The sequence below is a fragment of the Anabas testudineus genome, chromosome 9 (genome assembly GCF_900324465.2).
Source record: "Anabas testudineus chromosome 9, fAnaTes1.2, whole genome shotgun sequence".
Taxonomy (NCBI): domain Eukaryota; kingdom Metazoa; phylum Chordata; class Actinopteri; order Anabantiformes; family Anabantidae; genus Anabas; species Anabas testudineus.
This window is the reverse complement of record NC_046618.1, coordinates 25,489,500-25,502,456: the sequence shown is the minus strand read 5'-3', so window position 1 is coordinate 25,502,456 and position 12,957 is coordinate 25,489,500. Positions and strand designations below refer to the sequence as shown.

General features: G+C 47.6%; 14 non-coding genes across 14 annotated transcripts; all 14 read left to right on the top strand.

Annotated features, from left to right (window-relative positions):
* The first annotated feature begins 1,457 nt into the window (after positions 1 to 1,457).
* trnaa-agc lies at positions 1,458 to 1,530 on the top strand. The gene has a single exon. It is a non-coding gene; the product is annotated as a tRNA-Ala (tRNA).
* A 600-nt stretch (positions 1,531 to 2,130) lies between these two features.
* Positions 2,131 to 2,212, top strand: trnas-gcu. The gene has a single exon. It is a non-coding gene; the product is annotated as a tRNA-Ser (tRNA).
* Positions 2,213 to 3,146: 934 nt separating this feature from the next.
* On the top strand, positions 3,147 to 3,219 carry trnaa-agc. Its single transcript has one exon. It is a non-coding gene; the product is annotated as a tRNA-Ala (tRNA).
* A 600-nt stretch (positions 3,220 to 3,819) lies between these two features.
* On the top strand, positions 3,820 to 3,901 carry trnas-gcu. Its single transcript has one exon. It is a non-coding gene; the product is annotated as a tRNA-Ser (tRNA).
* A 934-nt stretch (positions 3,902 to 4,835) lies between these two features.
* trnaa-agc lies at positions 4,836 to 4,908 on the top strand. Its single transcript has one exon. It is a non-coding gene; the product is annotated as a tRNA-Ala (tRNA).
* Positions 4,909 to 5,508: 600 nt separating this feature from the next.
* On the top strand, positions 5,509 to 5,590 carry trnas-gcu. The gene has a single exon. It is a non-coding gene; the product is annotated as a tRNA-Ser (tRNA).
* Positions 5,591 to 6,524: 934 nt separating this feature from the next.
* On the top strand, positions 6,525 to 6,597 carry trnaa-agc. Its single transcript has one exon. It is a non-coding gene; the product is annotated as a tRNA-Ala (tRNA).
* Positions 6,598 to 7,197: 600 nt separating this feature from the next.
* trnas-gcu lies at positions 7,198 to 7,279 on the top strand. The gene has a single exon. It is a non-coding gene; the product is annotated as a tRNA-Ser (tRNA).
* Positions 7,280 to 8,213: 934 nt separating this feature from the next.
* On the top strand, positions 8,214 to 8,286 carry trnaa-agc. Its single transcript has one exon. It is a non-coding gene; the product is annotated as a tRNA-Ala (tRNA).
* A 600-nt stretch (positions 8,287 to 8,886) lies between these two features.
* Positions 8,887 to 8,968, top strand: trnas-gcu. The gene has a single exon. It is a non-coding gene; the product is annotated as a tRNA-Ser (tRNA).
* Positions 8,969 to 9,903: 935 nt separating this feature from the next.
* On the top strand, positions 9,904 to 9,976 carry trnaa-agc. Its single transcript has one exon. It is a non-coding gene; the product is annotated as a tRNA-Ala (tRNA).
* Positions 9,977 to 10,448: 472 nt separating this feature from the next.
* On the top strand, positions 10,449 to 10,530 carry trnas-gcu. The gene has a single exon. It is a non-coding gene; the product is annotated as a tRNA-Ser (tRNA).
* A 934-nt stretch (positions 10,531 to 11,464) lies between these two features.
* On the top strand, positions 11,465 to 11,537 carry trnaa-agc. Its single transcript has one exon. It is a non-coding gene; the product is annotated as a tRNA-Ala (tRNA).
* Positions 11,538 to 12,137: 600 nt separating this feature from the next.
* On the top strand, positions 12,138 to 12,219 carry trnas-gcu. The gene has a single exon. It is a non-coding gene; the product is annotated as a tRNA-Ser (tRNA).
* Positions 12,220 to 12,957: the final 738 nt, after the last annotated feature.

Below are 12,957 nucleotides of genomic sequence, written 5' to 3'. Positions count from 1 at the left end.
CGGGACCAATGGTACGCAGTACGCAGACCAGGGAGTAAGCGCGCGCGGAGCAGGCGGAGGGAGCGGAGCGAGGCCCGCGGCGCAGGAGCGCGGGGGGCGGGGGGCCGGGGGCAAGCAGAACGGGGAAGGGGGGGATAATGGGAGCAAGACGCCAGCGCGCACAACGGAAGGGACGGGGGGGGACGGCGAAAGCCAGGGGGCGGGCGCGTGTGCGGGCGAAGCCCACGCCGCGGGGCAAGCGCCCGCAGCGGGAAAGCTACCAGGCAAACACGGGAAGGGAGGGGATGAAAGACGGGGACAAGAAGCAAACAAGGGCAGGCACAGGGGAGGAACACACTGTGCGGCAGGGACCACAGAAGAAAAAGACTGCGGGGGCCACCCAGACGCCAACAGAGGGGGCGGGAAACAAAAGGACAACGTGACGGTGGAAGCCCACCGAGCCGGATCGTGTCAGGGGCAGCCAATTTCCGACGCGGTGAGACAGCCACAAAAAAGAAAACAACAACGTGTCAGCAGGAATTATTCAGTGTGCTGTACAAGGCTCGGTGCACCTCGGGATTCGCGTGGGTGAGGCCGACGGTGTTTCTTGCACTCAAGAAGTAGTCGAGGACCGGGAGGATGCTCAGGCTCGGTGCATCGTTTCACTTGGAGGTTGGTCCAGATGAAACTGGGTTCTTGCAACGGACGAGGGGCCCGAGGGGTTAAGGCGATGGGCTGCGATCGGAAATCACATGGGTACCCGTATTAAAGGACAAGAGTGACATTCAGTTGAGGCAATGAGAGGACAATGAGGTTTCCAAATTGAACAGAGAAGACAAGTGGTTTGAGAGAGAGGGAAGCCTTGCATGTGAAAATCAACAACCCCCCAATCAGCACAGGTGGAGGCCTTTAGGTGATAGGTTACCTGATGATCTGTAAGGGGTTGGGGAAGTGAAACTGTCATATACTTGTGACCTAATTTCATTTATCTATTTTCTATTCTACATATTCTGTATGTATATTGACTTTTTCAGTATTGATGTTATTGTGTATTTATGTTTGTGTATTTATGTTGGTGTTGGATCTTTCCTGGTTGTGGTTCCTTTTCTTTCTGTCTGTTTTGAGAACAATGGTAATGAGGCAAAACAATTTCCCTCTGGGATTAATAAAGTTTTTTGAATCTTGAATTGAATCTTGAATCTTGATCCCACCTCCCTGTGATCTGACGAGAAAGTTAATTCAGTTAATAGTCACTTTAGGGGATAAGAGGGGTTGGCAGAGGTGGGACTATTACATTCTTCACAAGCTCCCCTTCCATTGTTTTACCTATCGAGCCTATTCGGGCCAGGGGTGGAGTGAAACCAAACCTGGAGCATATATTTTTGGCCTCTAACCAACTATCTTGGGACTGAAGAAGCTACATGGATGAGTAGTAAGCTAATGCACGAGTGAGTGCCACGGGCACCGCTCTGCATGCAGGGGAATTAGCTCAAATGGTATAGCGCTCGCTTAGCATGCGAGAGGTAGCGGGATCGATGCCCGCATTCTCCAGGGTTTCGGTTGTCTTTTTCCTTGTGCAGATCAAGACCTGTGAAGGTTGATAATTTAGCAGGATGACGCCAACTCTCAAGCAACTGAAGGGACTGGTTGATGGACTGCTAATCCATTGTGCTGTGCGCGTGTGCGTTCGAATCCCATCCTCGTGGCAGTCTCCTCATCTTTAATCTCCCATGTCAACACGGTAAGTGAGTGGATTATAGACAGGGGCAATAATCAACAATGTCAGTCACAAGTGTGAGGAACACACTGTAGCTGCATTGACCACAGAGAGAAAAGACATTGCGGGCTCCACCCATACTCCAACATATTTTTCGGAACAAAAAGGACAACGTGACTTTGGAAAGCCCACCAGATCCGGGATCGTGTCATTGTCAGCCAATTTTCCTTACGCTTTTATAGAGCACAAAACAAAACAACTTGTCAGATCAGGAAAGTTGATTCAAGTTTCTGTACAATGCTCTGTGCACCTCTGGATTCTCGTGTGTGATGGCATACTTTGTTTCTTTCAGCTCAGAATATTCTAGGACCGAGTGATGTCTCAGGGCTCTTTCACTTTGGCGTTTTCCAGATGAAACTTGTTGGCTTGCAACTGACGAGGTGGCCGAGTGGTTAAGGCGATGGACTGCTAATCCATTGTGCTCTGCACGCGTGGGTTCGAATCCCATCCTCGTCGCAGTCTTCATCATCTTTAATGTACCAAGTCAACACGGTAAGTGAGTCCATTACGTAAAATCAACAATGTGGACTGGACACAGGAAAGACGAGGGCCACTACTTTGGAAACAGTCAAGGAAAACAAGGCATAATCTGTCACCCACGTACAATGTAGCTCTTTCATCACTAGCCAGGCGTTTCCCCAGTCGTTGGCGCAGTGACACATGTGAAAGCTAGGTGGAACAACAACCGTGTGGAGTCACTGAGTCGTTAGCGCTTGATGTTCACAGACCAATGTAATTTATACAGGCATGGAGCGCAATACATCCCCAGCTCCACAGAAGTCCAATTGAAGGAAGACAGGCATCTCAAGACCTCACTCAGTCTCGTCTATTCGTCCATTCAAAAGACGGGACTCCAAAACACAAGATGAGCAATATAGTGTATGCGGTCCAGTGCAGTGAAGAATGCTGAGAAACCAAACGAGGAGTAAAACCTCAGGACCTGAATCAGCTGTGTACCTTCATTAAAGGACAGAGGACATTCATTTGAGGACAATGAGGTTTCCAAATTGAACAGAGAAGACAAGTGGTTTGAGAGAGAGGGAAGCCTTGCATGTGAAAATCAACAACCCCCCAATCAGCACAGGTGGAGGCCTTTAGGTGATAGGTTACCTGATGATCCCACCTCCCTGTGATCTGACGAGAAAGTTAATTCAGTTAATAGTCACTTTAGGGGATAAGAGGGGTTGGCAGAGGTGGGACTATTACATTCTTCACAAGCTCCCCTTCCATTGTTTTACCTATCGAGCCTATTCGGGCCAGGGGTGGAGTGAAACCAAACCTGGAGCATATATTTTTGGCCTCTAACCAACTATCTTGGGACTGAAGAAGCTACATGGATGAGTAGTAAGCTAATGCACGAGCGAGTGCCACGGGCATCGCTCCGCATGCAGGGGAATTAGCTCAAATGGTAGAGCGCTCGCTTAGCATGCGAGAGGTAGCGGGATCGATGCCCGCATTCTCCAGGGTTTCGGTTGTCTTTTTCCTTGTGCAGATCAAGACCTGTGAAGGTTGATAATTTAGCAGGATGACGCCAACTCTCAAGCAACTGAAGGGACTGGTTGATGGACTGCTAATCCATTGTGCTGTGCGCGTGTGCGTTCGAATCCCATCCTCGTGGCAGTCTCCTCATCTTTAATCTACCATGTCAACACGGTAAGTGAGTGGATTATAGACAGGGGCAATAATCAACAATGTCAGTCACAAGTGTGAGGAACACACTGTAGCTGCATTGACCACAGAGAGAAAAGACATTGCGGGCTCCACCCATACTCCAACATATTTTTCGGAACAAAAAGGACAACGTGACTTTGGAAAGCCCACCAGATCCGGGATCGTGTCATTGTCAGCCAATTTTCCTTACGCTTTTATAGAGCACAAAACAAAACAACTTGTCAGATCAGGAAAGTTGATTCAAGTTTCTGTACAATGCTCTGTGCACCTCTGGATTCTCGTGTGTGATGGCATACTTTGTTTCTTTCAGCTCAGAATATTCTAGGACCGAGTGATGTCTCAGGGCTCTTTCACTTTGGCGTTTTCCAGATGAAACTTGTTGGCTTGCAACTGACGAGGTGGCCGAGTGGTTAAGGCGATGGACTGCTAATCCATTGTGCTCTGCACGCGTGGGTTCGAATCCCATCCTCGTCGCAGTCTTCATCATCTTTAATGTACCAAGTCAACACGGTAAGTGAGTCCATTACGTAAAATCAACAATGTGGACTGGACACAGGAAAGACGAGGGCCACTACTTTGGAAACAGTCAAGGAAAACAAGGCATAATCTGTCACCCACGTACAATGTAGCTCTTTCATCACTAGCCAGGCGTTTCCCCAGTCGTTGGCGCAGTGACACATGTGAAAGCTAGGTGGAACAACAACCGTGTGGAGTCACTGAGTCGTTAGCGCTTGATGTTCACAGACCAATGTAATTTATACAGGCATGGAGCGCAATACATCCCCAGCTCCACAGAAGTCCAATTGAAGGAAGACAGGCATCTCAAGACCTCACTCAGTCTCGTCTATTCGTCCATTCAAAAGACGGGACTCCAAAACACAAGATGAGCAATATAGTGTATGCGGTCCAGTGCAGTGAAGAATGCTGAGAAACCAAACGAGGAGTAAAACCTCAGGACCTGAATCAGCTGTGTACCTTCATTAAAGGACAGAGGACATTCATTTGAGGACAATGAGGTTTCCAAATTGAACAGAGAAGACAAGTGGTTTGAGAGAGAGGGAAGCCTTGCATGTGAAAATCAACAACCCCCCAATCAGCACAGGTGGAGGCCTTTAGGTGATAGGTTACCTGATGATCCCACCTCCCTGTGATCTGACGAGAAAGTTAATTCAGTTAATAGTCACTTTAGGGGATAAGAGGGGTTGGCAGAGGTGGGACTATTACATTCTTCACAAGCTCCCCTTCCATTGTTTTACCTATCGAGCCTATTCGGGCCAGGGGTGGAGTGAAACCAAACCTGGAGCATATATTTTTGGCCTCTAACCAACTATCTTGGGACTGAAGAAGCTACATGGATGAGTAGTAAGCTAATGCACGAGCGAGTGCCACGGGCATCGCTCCGCATGCAGGGGAATTAGCTCAAATGGTAGAGCGCTCGCTTAGCATGCGAGAGGTAGCGGGATCGATGCCCGCATTCTCCAGGGTTTCGGTTGTCTTTTTCCTTGTGCAGATCAAGACCTGTGAAGGTTGATAATTTAGCAGGATGACGCCAACTCTCAAGCAACTGAAGGGACTGGTTGATGGACTGCTAATCCATTGTGCTGTGCGCGTGTGCGTTCGAATCCCATCCTCGTGGCAGTCTCCTCATCTTTAATCTACCATGTCAACACGGTAAGTGAGTGGATTATAGACAGGGGCAATAATCAACAATGTCAGTCACAAGTGTGAGGAACACACTGTAGCTGCATTGACCACAGAGAGAAAAGACATTGCGGGCTCCACCCATACTCCAACATATTTTTCGGAACAAAAAGGACAACGTGACTTTGGAAAGCCCACCAGATCCGGGATCGTGTCATTGTCAGCCAATTTTCCTTACGCTTTTATAGAGCACAAAACAAAACAACTTGTCAGATCAGGAAAGTTGATTCAAGTTTCTGTACAATGCTCTGTGCACCTCTGGATTCTCGTGTGTGATGGCATACTTTGTTTCTTTCAGCTCAGAATATTCTAGGACCGAGTGATGTCTCAGGGCTCTTTCACTTTGGCGTTTTCCAGATGAAACTTGTTGGCTTGCAACTGACGAGGTGGCCGAGTGGTTAAGGCGATGGACTGCTAATCCATTGTGCTCTGCACGCGTGGGTTCGAATCCCATCCTCGTCGCAGTCTTCATCATCTTTAATGTACCAAGTCAACACGGTAAGTGAGTCCATTACGTAAAATCAACAATGTGGACTGGACACAGGAAAGACGAGGGCCACTACTTTGGAAACAGTCAAGGAAAACAAGGCATAATCTGTCACCCACGTACAATGTAGCTCTTTCATCACTAGCCAGGCGTTTCCCCAGTCGTTGGCGCAGTGACACATGTGAAAGCTAGGTGGAACAACAACCGTGTGGAGTCACTGAGTCGTTAGCGCTTGATGTTCACAGACCAATGTAATTTATACAGGCATGGAGCGCAATACATCCCCAGCTCCACAGAAGTCCAATTGAAGGAAGACAGGCATCTCAAGACCTCACTCAGTCTCGTCTATTCGTCCATTCAAAAGACGGGACTCCAAAACACAAGATGAGCAATATAGTGTATGCGGTCCAGTGCAGTGAAGAATGCTGAGAAACCAAACGAGGAGTAAAACCTCAGGACCTGAATCAGCTGTGTACCTTCATTAAAGGACAGAGGACATTCATTTGAGGACAATGAGGTTTCCAAATTGAACAGAGAAGACAAGTGGTTTGAGAGAGAGGGAAGCCTTGCATGTGAAAATCAACAACCCCCCAATCAGCACAGGTGGAGGCCTTTAGGTGATAGGTTACCTGATGATCCCACCTCCCTGTGATCTGACGAGAAAGTTAATTCAGTTAATAGTCACTTTAGGGGATAAGAGGGGTTGGCAGAGGTGGGACTATTACATTCTTCACAAGCTCCCCTTCCATTGTTTTACCTATCGAGCCTATTCGGGCCAGGGGTGGAGTGAAACCAAACCTGGAGCATATATTTTTGGCCTCTAACCAACTATCTTGGGACTGAAGAAGCTACATGGATGAGTAGTAAGCTAATGCACGAGCGAGTGCCACGGGCATCGCTCCGCATGCAGGGGAATTAGCTCAAATGGTAGAGCGCTCGCTTAGCATGCGAGAGGTAGCGGGATCGATGCCCGCATTCTCCAGGGTTTCGGTTGTCTTTTTCCTTGTGCAGATCAAGACCTGTGAAGGTTGATAATTTAGCAGGATGACGCCAACTCTCAAGCAACTGAAGGGACTGGTTGATGGACTGCTAATCCATTGTGCTGTGCGCGTGTGCGTTCGAATCCCATCCTCGTGGCAGTCTCCTCATCTTTAATCTACCATGTCAACACGGTAAGTGAGTGGATTATAGACAGGGGCAATAATCAACAATGTCAGTCACAAGTGTGAGGAACACACTGTAGCTGCATTGACCACAGAGAGAAAAGACATTGCGGGCTCCACCCATACTCCAACATATTTTTCGGAACAAAAAGGACAACGTGACTTTGGAAAGCCCACCAGATCCGGGATCGTGTCATTGTCAGCCAATTTTCCTTACGCTTTTATAGAGCACAAAACAAAACAACTTGTCAGATCAGGAAAGTTGATTCAAGTTTCTGTACAATGCTCTGTGCACCTCTGGATTCTCGTGTGTGATGGCATACTTTGTTTCTTTCAGCTCAGAATATTCTAGGACCGAGTGATGTCTCAGGGCTCTTTCACTTTGGCGTTTTCCAGATGAAACTTGTTGGCTTGCAACTGACGAGGTGGCCGAGTGGTTAAGGCGATGGACTGCTAATCCATTGTGCTCTGCACGCGTGGGTTCGAATCCCATCCTCGTCGCAGTCTTCATCATCTTTAATGTACCAAGTCAACACGGTAAGTGAGTCCATTACGTAAAATCAACAATGTGGACTGGACACAGGAAAGACGAGGGCCACTACTTTGGAAACAGTCAAGGAAAACAAGGCATAATCTGTCACCCACGTACAATGTAGCTCTTTCATCACTAGCCAGGCGTTTCCCCAGTCGTTGGCGCAGTGACACATGTGAAAGCTAGGTGGAACAACAACCGTGTGGAGTCACTGAGTCGTTAGCGCTTGATGTTCACAGACCAATGTAATTTATACAGGCATGGAGCGCAATACATCCCCAGCTCCACAGAAGTCCAATTGAAGGAAGACAGGCATCTCAAGACCTCACTCAGTCTCGTCTATTCGTCCATTCAAAAGACGGGACTCCAAAACACAAGATGAGCAATATAGTGTATGCGGTCCAGTGCAGTGAAGAATGCTGAGAAACCAAACGAGGAGTAAAACCTCAGGACCTGAATCAGCTGTGTACCTTCATTAAAGGACAGAGGACATTCATTTGAGGACAATGAGGTTTCCAAATTGAACAGAGAAGACAAGTGGTTTGAGAGAGAGGGAAGCCTTGCATGTGAAAATCAACAACCCCCCAATCAGCACAGGTGGAGGCCTTTAGGTGATAGGTTACCTGATGATCCCACCTCCCTGTGATCTGACGAGAAAGTTAATTCAGTTAATAGTCACTTTAGGGGATAAGAGGGGTTGGCAGAGGTGGGACTATTACATTCTTCACAAGCTCCCCTTCCATTGTTTTACCTATCGAGCCTATTCGGGCCAGGGGTGGAGTGAAACCAAACCTGGAGCATATATTTTTGGCCTCTAACCAACTATCTTGGGACTGAAGAAGCTACATGGATGAGTAGTAAGCTAATGCACGAGCGAGTGCCACGGGCATCGCTCCGCATGCAGGGGAATTAGCTCAAATGGTAGAGCGCTCGCTTAGCATGCGAGAGGTAGCGGGATCGATGCCCGCATTCTCCAGGGTTTCGGTTGTCTTTTTCCTTGTGCAGATCAAGACCTGTGAAGGTTGATAATTTAGCAGGATGACGCCAACTCTCAAGCAACTGAAGGGACTGGTTGATGGACTGCTAATCCATTGTGCTGTGCGCGTGTGCGTTCGAATCCCATCCTCGTGGCAGTCTCCTCATCTTTAATCTACCATGTCAACACGGTAAGTGAGTGGATTATAGACAGGGGCAATAATCAACAATGTCAGTCACAAGTGTGAGGAACACACTGTAGCTGCATTGACCACAGAGAGAAAAGACATTGCGGGCTCCACCCATACTCCAACATATTTTTCGGAACAAAAAGGACAACGTGACTTTGGAAAGCCCACCAGATCCGGGATCGTGTCATTGTCAGCCAATTTTCCTTACGCTTTTATAGAGCACAAAACAAAACAACTTGTCAGATCAGGAAAGTTGATTCAAGTTTCTGTACAATGCTCTGTGCACCTCTGGATTCTCGTGTGTGATGGCATACTTTGTTTCTTTCAGCTCAGAATATTCTAGGACCGAGTGATGTCTCAGGGCTCTTTCACTTTGGCGTTTTCCAGATGAAACTTGTTGGCTTGCAACTGACGAGGTGGCCGAGTGGTTAAGGCGATGGACTGCTAATCCATTGTGCTCTGCACGCGTGGGTTCGAATCCCATCCTCGTCGCAGTCTTCATCATCTTTAATGTACCAAGTCAACACGGTAAGTGAGTCCATTACGTAAAATCAACAATGTGGACTGGACACAGGAAAGACGAGGGCCACTACTTTGGAAACAGTCAAGGAAAACAAGGCATAATCTGTCACCCACGTACAATGTAGCTCTTTCATCACTAGCCAGGCGTTTCCCCAGTCGTTGGCGCAGTGACACATGTGAAAGCTAGGTGGAACAACAACCGTGTGGAGTCACTGAGTCGTTAGCGCTTGATGTTCACAGACCAATGTAATTTATACAGGCATGGAGCGCAATACATCCCCAGCTCCACAGAAGTCCAATTGAAGGAAGACAGGCATCTCAAGACCTCACTCAGTCTCGTCTATTCGTCCATTCAAAAGACGGGACTCCAAAACACAAGATGAGCAATATAGTGTATGCGGTCCAGTGCAGTGAAGAATGCTGAGAAACCAAACGAGGAGTAAAACCTCAGGACCTGAATCAGCTGTGTACCTTCATTAAAGGACAGAGGACATTCATTTGAGGACAATGAGGTTTCCAAATTGAACAGAGAAGACAAGTGGTTTGAGAGAGAGGGAAGCCTTGCATGTGAAAATCAACAACCCCCCAATCAGCACAGGTGGAGGCCTTTAGGTGATAGGTTACCTGATGATCCCACCTCCCTGTGATCTGACGAGAAAGTTAATTCAGTTAATAGTCACTTTAGGGGATAAGAGGGGTTGGCAGAGGTGGGACTATTACATTCTTCACAAGCTCCCCTTCCATTGTTTACCTATCGAGCCTATTCGGGCCAGGGGTGGAGTGAAAACCAAACCTGGAGCATATATTTTTTGGCCTCTAACCAACTATCTTGGGACTGAAGAAGCTACATGGATGAGTAGTAAGCTAATGCACGAGCGAGTGCCACGGGCATTGCTCTGCATGCAGGGGAATTAGCTCAAATGGTAGAGCGCTCGCTTAGCATGCGAGAGGTAGCGGGATCGATGCCCGCATTCTCCAGGGTTTCGGTTGTCTTTTTCCTTGTGCAGATCAAGACCTGTGAAGGTTGATAATTTAGCAGGATGACGCCAACTCTCAAGCAACTGAAGGGACTGGTTGATGACTGCTAATCCATTGTGCTAACACACTGTAGCTGCATTGACCACAGAGAGAAAAGACATTGCGGGCTCCACCCATACTCCAACATATTTTTCGGAACAAAAAGGACAACGTGACTTTGGAAAGCCCACCAGATCCGGGATCGTGTCATTGTCAGCCAATTTTCCTTACGCTTTTATAGAGCACAAAACAAAACAACTTGTCAGATCAGGAAAGTTGATCCAAGTTTCTGTACAATGCTCTGTGCACCTCTGGATTCTCGTGTGTGATGGCATACTTTGTTTCTTTCAGCTCAGAATATTCTAGGACCGAGTGATGTCTCAGGGCTCTTTCACTTTGGCGTTTTCCAGATGAAACTTGTTGGCTTGCAACTGACGAGGTGGCCGAGTGGTTAAGGCGATGGACTGCTAATCCATTGTGCTCTGCACGCGTGGGTTCGAATCCCATCCTCGTCGCAGTCTTCATCATCTTTAATGTACCAAGTCAACACGGTAAGTGAGTCCATTACGTAAAATCAACAATGTGGACTGGACACAGGAAAGACGAGGGCCACTACTTTGGAAACAGTCAAGGAAAACAAGGCATAATCTGTCACCCACGTACAATGTAGCTCTTTCATCACTAGCCAGGCGTTTCCCCAGTCGTTGGCGCAGTGACACATGTGAAAGCTAGGTGGAACAACAACCGTGTGGAGTCACTGAGTCGTTAGCGCTTGATGTTCACAGACCAATGTAATTTATACAGGCATGGAGCGCAATACATCCCCAGCTCCACAGAAGTCCAATTGAAGGAAGACAGGCATCTCAAGACCTCACTCAGTCTCGTCTATTCGTCCATTCAAAAGACGGGACTCCAAAACACAAGATGAGCAATATAGTGTATGCGGTCCAGTGCAGTGAAGAATGCTGAGAAACCAAACGAGGAGTAAAACCTCAGGACCTGAATCAGCTGTGTACCTTCATTAAAGGACAGAGGACATTCATTTGAGGACAATGAGGTTTCCAAATTGAACAGAGAAGACAAGTGGTTTGAGAGAGAGGGAAGCCTTGCATGTGAAAATCAACAACCCCCCAATCAGCACAGGTGGAGGCCTTTAGGTGATAGGTTACCTGATGATCCCACCTCCCTGTGATCTGACGAGAAAGTTAATTCAGTTAATAGTCACTTTAGGGGATAAGAGGGGTTGGCAGAGGTGGGACTATTACATTCTTCACAAGCTCCCCTTCCATTGTTTTACCTATCGAGCCTATTCGGGCCAGGGGTGGAGTGAAACCAAACCTGGAGCATATATTTTTGGCCTCTAACCAACTATCTTGGGACTGAAGAAGCTACATGGATGAGTAGTAAGCTAATGCACGAGCGAGTGCCACGGGCATCGCTCCGCATGCAGGGGAATTAGCTCAAATGGTAGAGCGCTCGCTTAGCATGCGAGAGGTAGCGGGATCGATGCCCGCATTCTCCAGGGTTTCGGTTGTCTTTTTCCTTGTGCAGATCAAGACCTGTGAAGGTTGATAATTTAGCAGGATGACGCCAACTCTCAAGCAACTGAAGGGACTGGTTGATGGACTGCTAATCCATTGTGCTGTGCGCGTGTGCGTTCGAATCCCATCCTCGTGGCAGTCTCCTCATCTTTAATCTACCATGTCAACACGGTAAGTGAGTGGATTATAGACAGGGGCAATAATCAACAATGTCAGTCACAAGTGTGAGGAACACACTGTAGCTGCATTGACCACAGAGAGAAAAGACATTGCGGGCTCCACCCATACTCCAACATATTTTTCGGAACAAAAAGGACAACGTGACTTTGGAAAGCCCACCAGATCCGGGATCGTGTCATTGTCAGCCAATTTTCCTTACGCTTTTATAGAGCACAAAACAAAACAACTTGTCAGATCAGGAAAGTTGATTCAAGTTTCTGTACAATGCTCTGTGCACCTCTGGATTCTCGTGTGTGATGGCATACTTTGTTTCTTTCAGCTCAGAATATTCTAGGACCGAGTGATGTCTCAGGGCTCTTTCACTTTGGCGTTTTCCAGATGAAACTTGTTGGCTTGCAACTGACGAGGTGGCCGAGTGGTTAAGGCGATGGACTGCTAATCCATTGTGCTCTGCACGCGTGGGTTCGAATCCCATCCTCGTCGCAGTCTTCATCATCTTTAATGTACCAAGTCAACACGGTAAGTGAGTCCATTACGTAAAATCAACAATGTGGACTGGACACAGGAAAGACGAGGGCCACTACTTTGGAAACAGTCAAGGAAAACAAGGCATAATCTGTCACCCACGTACAATGTAGCTCTTTCATCACTAGCCAGGCGTTTCCCCAGTCGTTGGCGCAGTGACACATGTGAAAGCTAGGTGGAACAACAACCGTGTGGAGTCACTGAGTCGTTAGCGCTTGATGTTCACAGACCAATGTAATTTATACAGGCATGGAGCGCAATACATCCCCAGCTCCACAGAAGTCCAATTGAAGGAAGACAGGCATCTCAAGACCTCACTCAGTCTCGTCTATTCGTCCATTCAAAAGACGGGACTCCAAAACACAAGATGAGCAATATAGTGTATGCGGTCCAGTGCAGTGAAGAATGCTGAGAAACCAAACGAGGAGTAAAACCTCAGGACCTGAATCAGCTGTGTACCTTCATTAAAGGACAGAGGACATTCATTTGAGGACAATGAGGTTTCCAAATTGAACAGAGAAGACAAGTGGTTTGAGAGAGAGGGAAGCCTTGCATGTGAAAATCAACAACCCCCCAATCAGCACAGGTGGAGGCCTTTAGGTGATAGGTTACCTGATGATCCCACCTCCCTGTGATCTGACGAGAAAGTTAATTCAGTTAATAGTCACTTTAGGGGATAAGAGGGGTTGGCAGAGG